Source organism: Triticum urartu, chromosome 2A (assembly GCF_056163025.1).
Source record: "Triticum urartu cultivar PI428250 chromosome 2A, HENAU_Tu73, whole genome shotgun sequence".
NCBI lineage: Eukaryota > Viridiplantae > Streptophyta > Magnoliopsida > Poales > Poaceae > Triticum > Triticum urartu.
The window spans coordinates 682,335,229-682,347,143 of record NC_141874.1 but is presented as its reverse complement, the minus strand read 5'-3'; the positions used below and the strand labels follow the sequence as shown (position 1 = coordinate 682,347,143).

The following is an 11,915-nucleotide window of genomic DNA, read 5'->3' as shown; positions in this document are numbered from 1 at the left end:
CACAAACACTAATTAAAACATAAAAACCACAATCATAACAGAGGCTAGATGAATTATTTATTACTAAACAGGAACAAAAGGCAAAGAACAAAAATAAAATTGGGTTGCCTCCCAACAAGCGCTATCGTTTAACGCCCCTAGCTAGGCATGATGATTTCAATGATGCTCACATAAAAGATAAGAATTGAAACATAAAGAGAGCATCATGAAGAATATGACTAGCACATTTAAGTCTAACCCACTTCCTATGCATAGGGATTTTATGAGCAAACAATTTATGGGAACAATAATCAACTAGCATAGGAAAGCAAAACAAGGATACCTTCAAGATTTTCAACACATAGAGAGGAAAATTGATATTATTGCAATATGTAAAAGCATATGTTCCTCTCTCATGATAATTTTCAGTAGCATCATGAATGAATTCAAAAATATATCTATCACATAAAGCATTATTTTCATGATCTACAAGCATAGAATTTTTATTACTCTCCACATAAGAAAATTTCTTCTCATGAATAGTAGTAGGAGTAAACTCAACAAAATAACTATCATGTGAGGCTTAATCCAATTGAAAATTAAAATCAAGATGACAAGTTTCATGGTTATCATTGTTCTTTATAGCATACATGTCCTCACAATAATCATCATAGACAACAACTTTGTTCTCATAATCAATTGGAACCTCTTCCGAAATAGTGGATTCATCACTAAATAAAGTCATGACCTCTCCAAATCCGCTTTCAGAATTATCACAATAAGATTCAACACCCTCCAAAATAGTGGGATCATTACTTTCTAAAGTTGACACTCTTCCAAACCCACTTTCATCAATATAATCATCATAAATAGGATGCATGCTATCATCATAATAAATTTGCTCATCAAAACTTGGGGGACAAAAAATATCATCTTCATCAAACATAGCATCCCCAAGCTTGTGGCTTTGCATATCATTAGCATCATGGTTATTCAAAGAATTCATACTAACAACATTGCAATCATGCTCATCATCCAAAGATTTAGTGCCAAACATTTTAATACATTCTTCTTCTAACACTTTGGCACAATTATCGGAATCCTTATTTTTACGAAAGACATTAAAAAGATGAAGCATATGAGGCAACCTTAATTCCATTTTTTGTAGTTTTCTTTTATAGACTAAACTAGTGATAAAACAAGAAACTAAAAGATTCGATTGCAAGATCTAAAGATATACCTTCAAGTGCAAACCTCCCTGGCAACGGCGTCAGAAAAAAGCTTGATGTCTACTACACAATCTTCTTCTTGTAGACGTTGTTGGGCCTCCAAGTGCAGAGGTTTGACGGACAATATCAATTTTCCCTCAAGTGGATGACCTAAGGTTTATCGATCCGTGGGAGGCGTAGGATGAACATGGTCTCTCTCAAACAACCCTGCAACCAAATAGCAAAGAGTCTCTTGTGTCCCCAACACACCCAATACAATGGTAAATTGTATAGGTGCACTAGTTTGGCGAAGAGATGGTGATACAAGTGCAATATGGATGGTAGATATAGGTTTTTGTAATCTGAAAATATAAAAACAGCAAGGTAACTAATGATAAAAGTGAGCACAGACGGTATTGCAATGCGTTGAAACAAGGCCTAGGGTTCATACTTTCACTAGTGCAAGTTCTCTCAACAATAATAACATAATTGGATCATATAACAGTCCCTCAACATGCAACAAAGAGTCACTCCAAAGTCAATAATAGCGCAGAACAAACGAAGAGATAATTGTAGGGTACGAAACCACCTCAAAGTTATCATTTTTGATCGATCTATTCAAGAGTCCGTAGTAAAATAACATGAAGCTATTCTTTCCGTTCAATCTATCCTAGAGTTCATACTAGAATAACACCTTAAGACACAAATCAACTAAAACCCCTATGTGACCTAGATACTCCAATGTCACCTCAAGTATCCATGGGTATGATTATACGATATGCATCACACAATCTCAGATTCATCTATTCAACCAACACAAAGAACTTCAAAGAGTGCCCCAAAGTTTGTACCGGAGAGTCAAGACAAAAACGTGTGACAACCCCTATGCATAAGTTCACGAGGTCACGGAACTCGCAAGTTGATCACCAAAACATACATCAAGTGGATCACGTGAATATCCCATTGTCACCACAGATAAGCACATGCAAGACATACATCAAGTGTTATCAAAATCCTTAAAGACTCAATCTGATAAGATAACTTCAAAGGGAAAACTCAATCCATTACTAGAGAGTAGAGGGGGAGAAACATCATAAGATCCAACTATAATAGCAATGCTCGCGATACATCAAGATCGTGTCGAATCAAGAACACGAGAGAGAGAGAGATCAAACACATAGCTACTAGTACATACCCTCAGCCCTGAGGCTGAACTACTCCCTCCTCGTCATGGAGAGCGTCGGGATGATGAAGATGGGCACCGATGAGGGATCCCCCCTCCACAGGGTGTCGGAACAGGGTCCCGATTGGTTTTTGGTGGCTACAGAGGCTTGCGGCGGCGGAACTCCCCATCTCGGTTATTTTCTGGAGGTTTCAGTATTTATAGGAATTTTTGGCATCGGGAACAAGTCAGGAAGGTGCCCGAGTCGTCCACGAGATAGGGCGGCACGCTGGGGGGTAGGGCGCGCCCCCACCCTTGTGGACGGCCTGGGACTCTTCTGGCCCAACTCTTTTACTCCAGGGGCTTCTTTTGGTCCATAAAAAATCATCAAAAATTGGCACGTCAATTGGACTCCGTTTGGTATTCCTTTTCTGTAAAACTCAAAAACAAGAAGAAAAAAAGAAACTGGCACTGGGCTCTAGGTTAATAGGTTAGTCCCAAAAATCATATAAAATATCATATAAATGCATATAAAACATCCTAGATGAATAATATAATAGCATGGAACAATCAAAAATTATAGATACTTTGGAGACGTATCACCGTCCCAATCGCCTCATGCCATGACTTGCAGTGGCCCGGCGGCAGCGCGGCGAGGTTGTACTGTGACGGTGCCGCGGCGGCGCATCGGTGGCGCGTGGCGCAGTGGCGGCGAGGAGGCAAAGGATCAGAGGAGGCAAAGGAGCAGAGGGGTAGAAGAGAATGGAGGGGGCGTGTGTGCGTTTGGCCGCCCATCCCCCCTATTTATACAGCGACGACGGCGGGGCCGAGGCGACGTTTCGTGGGGGGTGGGATCAACTATGCCCACGTCCTGCACGCCCCCACAATATACGTGCCTTTATGGCGCGTAATCATTTGGGCCTGGAAGGGCAACCATTTGCCTCGGCCGTAGCGGATCCGTGCGCGCGCCGAGGCTGTGTAGTGGTGGGCTCGTGCCTGTGGCGGCATCCCATCACGCGCGTGGGCTGGCAGGTCGGCCTGGACTGCTGGCGACGCGTGGCACGCGTGCAACGGGCGGCAGGCGCACCACCCGGTGGCGTATCACCCGGCGCCCGCCACGACGATTCAAACTCATCAGGCGGCTTCCTTCACCTCAGCCGGCTCGTGGTGTAACACCCTCGATGCGACTATAGCTCCCACGTGTCGAGGCACGACTTAGAGATATAATCGCATTGAAGGCATATGTCGCAAGTTAGGCAATCTTCACAACATCCCATGTAATATGAATAATAAAGGGGAGATAACATAGTTGGGTTACACTCGCCACGTCAATCAAGTACATGAATAACATAACATCATCCAAACACTCATGGCCCGACTACGGCGCCAAAATAAAGAGAACCCAACATGCGACAACGGTCCCAATCACCCCCAACTGGGCACCACTACTGATCATCGGGAAAGGAAACATAGTATCGTTGAGAGTCTTCGTCGAACTCCCACTTGAGCTCATACGTGTCTCCTGGAGCGGAATCATCAGGCCCTGCATCTGGTGTAATAGTAATCTGTGAGCCACAGGGACTCAGCAATCTCGCACCCTCGCGATCAAGACTATTTGAGCTTATAGGAATGGCAAGGTAAAATATGAGTGGAGCTGCAGCAAGCGACTAGCAAGTATGGTGGCTAACTTATTCGCAAAAGAGAGCGAGAAGAGGAGGCAAAGCACGAGCGAGAAACTAGAGAACAACCTGCGCAAACATTACTCCAACACCGTGTCCACTTCCCGGACTCTGCCGAGAAGAGGCCATCACGGTAACACACTCGGTTGATTCATTTTAATTAAGTTAAGGTTCAAGTTATCTACAACCAGACATTAACAAATTCCCATCTGCCCATAACCGCGGGCACGGCTTTTGAAAGTTCAATCCATGCAGGGGAGTCCCAACTTAGCCCATGACAAGCTCTCACGGTCAACGAAGGAATAGACCTCCTCCCAAGACATTCCGATCAGACTCGGTATCTCGGTAACTCAAGACACTTCGACAGGTTAAAACAAGACCAGCAACACCGCCCGAATGTGCCGAAAAATCCCGATAGGAGCTGCACATATCTCTTTCTCAGGGCACACTCAGATTGTCTTAGGTACGGGTAGGCCAGCCCAGAGTTGCCCCTGGTGGCCACCGGCAGCTGACAGGTGGACCAACACTCAGAGGAGCACTGGCCCGGGGGGGTTAAAATAAGATGACCCTTGAGTCTGCAGAACCCAAGGGAAAGAAAAGGCTAGGTGGCAAATGGTAAAACCAAGGTTGGGCATTGCTGACAAGCTTTAATCGAGGCGAAATATCAAGGGGTTTCCATTATAACCCAACCGCGTAAGGAACGCAAAAATCCGGGAACATAACACCGATATGACGGAAACTAGGGCGGCAAGAGTGGAACAAAACACTAGGCGAGAGGCCGAGCCTTCCACCCTTTACCAAGTATATAGATGCATTAAGATAACATGGCAATATAATGATATCCCAACAAGTAAATAAAAGATGTTCCAACAAGGAACGGCCTCCAATCTTCACCTGCAACTAGCAACGCTATAAGAGGGGCTGAGCAAAGCGGTAACATAGCCAATCAACGGTTTGCTAGGACAAGGTGGGTTAGAGGTTTAACATGGCAATTAGGAGGCTTTCAAGCAAGTGGTAGGCATCGTAGCAATGGCATAGCAAAAGAGCGAGCAAACTAGCATAGCAAAGATAGTAGTGATTTCGAGGGTATGATCATCTTGCCTGCACAGTTGTCAGAGTTGACTGGATCCTTGAAACCAAACTCAACGGGCTCCTCATTAGAGAACTCGTCTCCCGGCTCTATCCAAACAAGACAAACAAGCAACAAGGATACAATCAACCACGTGCAAACTCAAACAACAAGATGCAAAGATGATATGCTATGCGGGATGCGATGCGGGATGCAAAATGCAAGATATGACAGGAATTGCATGAACCTGGCCTCAAATTGGAATTCCAAGGGTGCCACTGGAAAGATGAGAAGAAATCGCTTGAAAACGATATAAAGAACGCCGGAATCGAAGTTACGGTTTGGAAATGGCAAGCGATTCAAAAATGACACCGGTCTGCGATTTACAGCAAGTAGGCATCTAAATGCAATGAAATGAACATGCTACAGCAACCAAACATGACAATAAAATACATGGCAGGGAAGCATTCAAGATGCTTAACAAAAGTCTAGCACTGAGCTATGGCCAATTCATCCATTAGGAGGTTCAAACAAGCATGGCAAAAACGCAAATGGTAAAACAGATCTCAGACTTAGTGAAATTAACACTTGTCTGGAATTTCAGATCATATAGCCCTCTTCGGAGCAACAAAACAACATGCTACAGGACCTGAACATGACAAAGAAAGACATGTCATGGAGCTACTCAACAATCTTAACAAAAGTCCCTTAGTGACCTTGAGCCAAAAGGGATCACAAAATAAACTAACAAGCACACGAACATAGCAAAAACATAATCAGTTTTCGGACTTAGTGAAAACTGGGACTTGCTGAAACATAACTCACGAAGGCATGTTTACGAGCTCGATGCACTCACCACGGTGCAAGTCATGGCAAGACAAGCATACATCCATAAATAAGGCACAAAATAAAAGCTAGACATGGCAAGAACAATAGTATAGCATGCACAGATCAACGAAGCAAAAGTAGAGCTCGATTGGCTCAAGCTAGGGTGATCCATAAGTTCAAACAAAGACATTGATGGATAGAGCACTACAATATTAACAAAACTCCCTTACTGATCATCCTCAAAAGAGGCACGGATCACTAGGAAAAAACAAGAACATATGGCATCATGAACTAAACAATCCCAGGACTTAGTGAAATTACTAAGTCCCTGAAAACAGAATTACCGAGTGCCTCACTTTGCAAGCTTGCACTAGACACCACGCACATCACAAAAATACATGGGTTGCACCTCTGGAAAGATGACAAAACCCTTAACAAAACATATGAAGAACTCATGGGCATAGCATGCACACATTAATCATGGCAAAAATGACAAAAGTGCTAAACGGAGTAACAGATCTGACAATTAACTCAAGTAGCCCTCTTCTAACAGCATTTCGGGCATCAAGATGAGCTCAAATGAAAATGATTCAATGGAATGAAATGATGTACTCTATGAGATGAACATGTTGATATGCTATATGCATGAATCGGAGCTACAGACGCAAAGTTACGGGGCCTCGAACAGGAGCATATGAACTAAAAATTCTGAGACTTACAGAAAAAAAACAACCCTCAGATCAGATCTAGGGTTTCGGGGCACGGGGCCCGAGGTGGCGGCGGCACTGTAGATGGCCGGATCCGAGGCCGCCGGCGTCGGGGAGGCGGTGGCCGGCGTCGGCGAGGCGGGAGGAGGCCGGAGCGGCGCGGCAGGCGGCGGCGGGTCCGCGACAGCCGAGGCGGCGGTGTGCGGCTCGTCGGCGGCGGGCCGCGAGCTCCGGCGGGCGGCGAGCTCCGGCCGGGTGGGCGCGGGCGCGAGGAGGCGCGGGGCGGCGCTGGCGGCTGCGGGCGCGCGGGCCGGGGAGGGCTCCCCGCGGGCCCTGCGGGCTTCGGCGGCGGCGCGGCGAAGTGGGGCGTGGCCCGGTGACATGGCGCGCAGAGATTGGGCGAGGGGTCGGCGGCGGACGTGTCCGGCCGGCGCGGAGACGTTTTTTAGGGTTTTGGACGAGAGGGGATCCGGATTTTCGGGAAGAGGCCTTTATATAGGCATAGAGGGAGCTAGGAGAGTCCAAATGAGGTGCGATTTTCGGCCACGCGATCGTGATCGAACGCTCTAGGACATGGAGCAGAGTTTGGTGGGTTTTTGGGCCAAATTGGAGGGGTGTTGGGCTGCAACACACACGAGGCCTTTTCGGTCCCTCGGTTAACCGTTGGAGTATCAAACGAAGTCCAAATGATACGAAACTTGACTGGCGGTCTACCGGTAGTAAACCAAGGCCGCTTGGCAAGTCTCGGTCCAATCCGGAAATGTGTAATCCCCACACACGAAAGAAAGCTAGAAATGACCACCGAAGGAGAACGAAGCGCCGGAATGCAAAACGGACAACGGGGAAAATGCTCGAATGCATGAGACGAACACGTATGCAAATGCAATGCACATGATGACATGATATGAGATGCATGACAAAGACAACAACACGCGGAGACAAAAACCCGAACCCGAGGAAATAAAATAACTTGACGCCGGAAACGGCAAGAGTTGGAGTACAAATTGGGAAAGTTACATCCGGGGTGTTACACGTGGCATGCGGCTTCTTCGAGCCGGACAAAACGAAGACGCTAGATCTCTCGGAGGAGGAAACTTCTGAGGTACTCCAGCTTCGATCCATGGCCTCACAAGCTTCGGGGACTACTGTTGGGGGATGGACGCGGGGTAGCCTCATCCGCACCCAATAATATTTCAAGACATCAGGGCTAGCACAGCCCCTCATGCCGACTGACCACGTGGCCGGCTTCCAAAGGACGGCGCACTCTTAGAAGGTGGCTTGGGGGCGGGCCGGCTTCCAGCAGTGATCCGTCCTTCTCCTCGGAGTTTGCACTCACCCACTACGATAAGACATGCATAACTACAGTGCCGCCTGCTCCCCCCCCCCCCCCCCGAATCCTGAAAGGGTGTGGCTATAGTGTGCGTTGACTAGGCGGCCACCTACCCGCACGACGCGGGATTGTAGCCATGCGACACATGACGCGGCCCTCGTCAGCAAGGACAGCGCTACAGCGAAAGGCAATCAGTATGGCCCGCAAGCGGCGGGCCATACCTGTCAGCCAGATTCTCGACAGCCGGCGGGGCCCTCCAGCGGCGAGCCCCAGCAGCCGGCGAAGAACCTGGTGACCGTAGACATTGACGTCCGGGTCCTACACCCGACTGTATTGCCATTGTACCCCTGGGGGTGGCCTATAAGACCCCCCGGGCTCACCCATGCAAAGGGTTCGGCCCTCATTCCACACACATCATAGCTAGGAGAAGAGGGAAAGCCCTACCCTTCTCCCTCCTCTAGCCATACAGCTCGAGGAGCAACCTTGTATACTATCGATCATAGTCATCGTAGCAGGATTAGGGGCGTTATCTCTACGGAGAGCCCCGAACTTGGGTACGTTTCGTGTGCTCCCGAGCTCGTGCTCACTCTCGCTTCCGGAACCCGACGACGTCCTCATGGCTCCACCCACGATAAGCCACCGCTGGCATCTGAGGTGAGATTACCAGGACAACAACCATGGGCATCAACCATCTCTTGACAACAACCATGTACAATTTCACAAGCAAACCGTAGTCAATACTCGGCAGTACAAGGCAAGCGTACAACTCTCCATGAAGCTCACCTCCCCGCGAGGGAAGTGGAGACCAAGGAGCAGAAACTGGTGTGCTGCCTAGCCCCTCCCGTGAACAGCAACCCGACGTCCGGCAGCTCCATCTCCCGCTGATTGCCGCCCGGAGGCCAAACAAACGCAGGCTTATTAACCGGCGGCTCCGGCGCCGGGGCACCATCGATCAACACCTGCACCACCGTTCTCATGGACGGCCGCTCCCTCGGGTTCGGGTGTCAGCACGCCAACGCCAGCCTCACCGTACAGTCCACCTGCGCCTGGTCAAACTCGCCGCCGAGCAATGGGTCGGCGGCATGCAAGGCCTTCCCCTCGCCGTAGAGCCTCCATATCCAGTCCACGATGTGCATCGGCGTGGGGTGTCGCCCTTGCCCGCCGCTCCAGTAATCCTCCTCACCACTGTTGTCGCTGTCGTGGATGTACTGGTACTGCACGGCGTTGCTGGGGATCCGCCCGCTGACAACCTCCATGACGAAGACCCCGAACGCGTACGGTGAAGAAGCTCTCGTATGCCATGTAGCCGCGGGTTCCGGCCACGACCTGCGTGGAGTGGTGCGTGACGCCGTCGTGCTGGATGACACGGGCGAGGCCAAAATCCCCCAGCCGCGCGTTGTACTCCGTGTCCAGCATCATGTTGCTGGCCTTGACATCCCTGTGCAGGATCCGCTTGCTGCTCCCGTGGTGAAGGTAATCCAGCGCAGACGCCACGCCGTGGATGATCTCGTACCGCCGCTCCCATGTGAGCTCCGGGGTGTCCGTCGATAACGACATGGACGACGACGACGCTGTCCTTTCTCTGGCGTAAAGGAGCTTGTCGAGGCTGCCCATGGGAAAGTACTCGTAGACGAGAAGCAGCTCGCCCTTCTTGTGGCACCAGCCGATCAGCTTCACGAGGTTCCGGTGCGAGAGCTTGCTGATAGTGTTCACCTCCGCCACGAACTCCTTATCGCCGCGGTTGGAGTTGACGTTCGTAGACACCCGCTTCACGGCCACTTCCATGCCCATCCTCCTCAGATACCCGAGGTAAACGGTGCCGGAGCCGCCTCGGCCGTGCTTACGGCCATCGCCGAAGTCCCTGGTCGCGTTCCTGAGCTCCCTGAGCTTAAACCTGACGGGGCCATGGGCATCGATCATCTTCTCGAGGTTGCGGTACGCCAGCCTCGCCTGCCGCGTCAGCCTCCACCAGACGAACAAGGCCATGAGCATCACGCCTACGGTGAGCGGGATCAACACGGCGAGAAACAGCTTCTGGCGCCTCCTCACATACCCCCCGTCATCTCCGGCCGTCGCATTGTCGTACGTGGTAAAATTCCAAGACTTGACCTGGTTGAGCTCCGCGAACTCGCCGGTGGAAGCCGCCAAACCCACGGAGATGTTGTCCAGCAGATACCGCGACAGGTCGATGTACAGGTCGTTGGAGAAGATCCTCCCCATCTGCAGCACGTCGGTGCTCAACACCGCGCCGTCGTACGCGAGCGTGACCTTCAGGTCTGACCCGCTGGAGAGATCCAAGGAGAGGTTGCTAAGAGGGAACTGCCCGACGGACCTGACGCTGTTGAGGTCGAGGCCGACGTGGTTGCCGTCCATCTCGGCCTCGAAGCTCCTCCGCGTGTCGAACTCCACCGCGACGATCCGGTTCGCCGGCGCGCCGTCGGTCTTGTTGTTGGTCAGGCCGAGCCACTGCCCGCTGCTGTCGCTGGGCAACGAAGGATTGTTGGTGAGGAAGAAGGCCATGCCTTCTCCGGTGCCGCTCCCATTCAGGCCGCCGCCCTGCGGGATGATGTTGAGCACGAACTCCTTCCGGAAGGAGGTGAGCGCCGTGCGCTTGGCGTTCCAGAGCTTAAGGGTCTCCTTGGCGTACACCACTCTCCCCGACTTGTGGCTCATGTTCCCAGTGCTCGGCGTGATCTGCAGGGAGTTGTTTGAGATTGCTGAGCCCGGGCTGAAGCTGAAACCATCCCTGTTGCCTGCGTTGAAGCTGGGATAAGTGAACTGCAAGCAACTGCAGGTTGAGGTTCTGCCTAGGATGACGGCAACAGCTGCACAAGCTATGCAGAAAAGGCTCGACATGCTGTCAGTATTGGTTATTTTCATGGCTAAATCGGTCCTGTAGCTTCCTGCAACTTTCTCAGGAAAGAGGAAGATGCCAGTTCATATGGTCCGCCTACTTTGCGTTTCAAGAGAGAGGAGGGGAGGAGTTGACAAATACTTGGTGACAGAGTCAACGGGGCTCGTTAGATACAGCCGGCAATGATATTTCTGCAGCTGCACAAAAGGTTGTTGAGTGTTAAATTAATAATCTGTGCAGGCAAAATGTTCAAAGAAATACTACTTACGAGTAATATATTTCATTACTCGATCATCTCCTTTTTTTCCTTTTTTTTTGCTCGAGATGGAACAAAGAAGGTTATATGCGAGGAATAACGAGGCTATTGACGAAGTAGAACAATGACATTACTCCTTTCGTTTCATAATATAAAAGCGGATTTTACATTAATATAATGTAAAAAATGCTCTTATATTATGTCACTAGTGTTAAAAATGCTCTGATTTGTGACGAGGGAGTATAATATAAGAAACACTAAGAGGGTACAAGAAATTGATTTGTGACAACTTGACAGTACCAGCCCTGAAGGAGTCGGGTAGAAATTTTTTCCATCTAACAATTCTTTATTTTTTGAAAGATCAACAATTATTAATTGAACATGCCTTACCGATGTAGAACTTGTCTTTGGTACTGTTACGACTTATGAGTGTACGAGATTAAAAGACGGATGTCTGGGAGGAACGACAAAGCTGTTGAACAATAGAAGAGTAAGGTAACATAGAAAACACTAAGAGGTAGTACAAGAAACTGATCGGTGACAACTTGATAGTGCCAGCCTGAAGAATTTGGATAGAATCTAACAATTCTTTATTGAAGATGATTCATCAACGTAGAATTTGTCTTTGGAGTTGTTACAGCTGACAAGTGTACTATGCGATGTAGTCAAAGAACAGAGGCATGCATTGCCAATTCAAACATGCAAGTCATCCCCGAAAAGGGGAGGTTTCTCTTGATTACAGTTTGTTTGTATCATTTAATTTGGCGATGAGTATATTTTTAGTCCCTCAACTTCACCGACAGGATAAAAATGGTTCCTCAACTTCAAAACCAGACAAACATA

At 49.0% G+C, this 11,915-nt stretch overlaps 1 pseudogene; it reads right to left on the bottom strand.

Moving 5' to 3' along the window:
- Positions 1 to 8,655: 8,655 nt before the first annotated feature.
- LOC125534067 (putative L-type lectin-domain containing receptor kinase S.5 pseudogene) lies at positions 8,656 to 10,907 on the bottom strand (annotated as a pseudogene).
- Between the last annotated feature and the right edge of the window lie 1,008 nt (positions 10,908 to 11,915).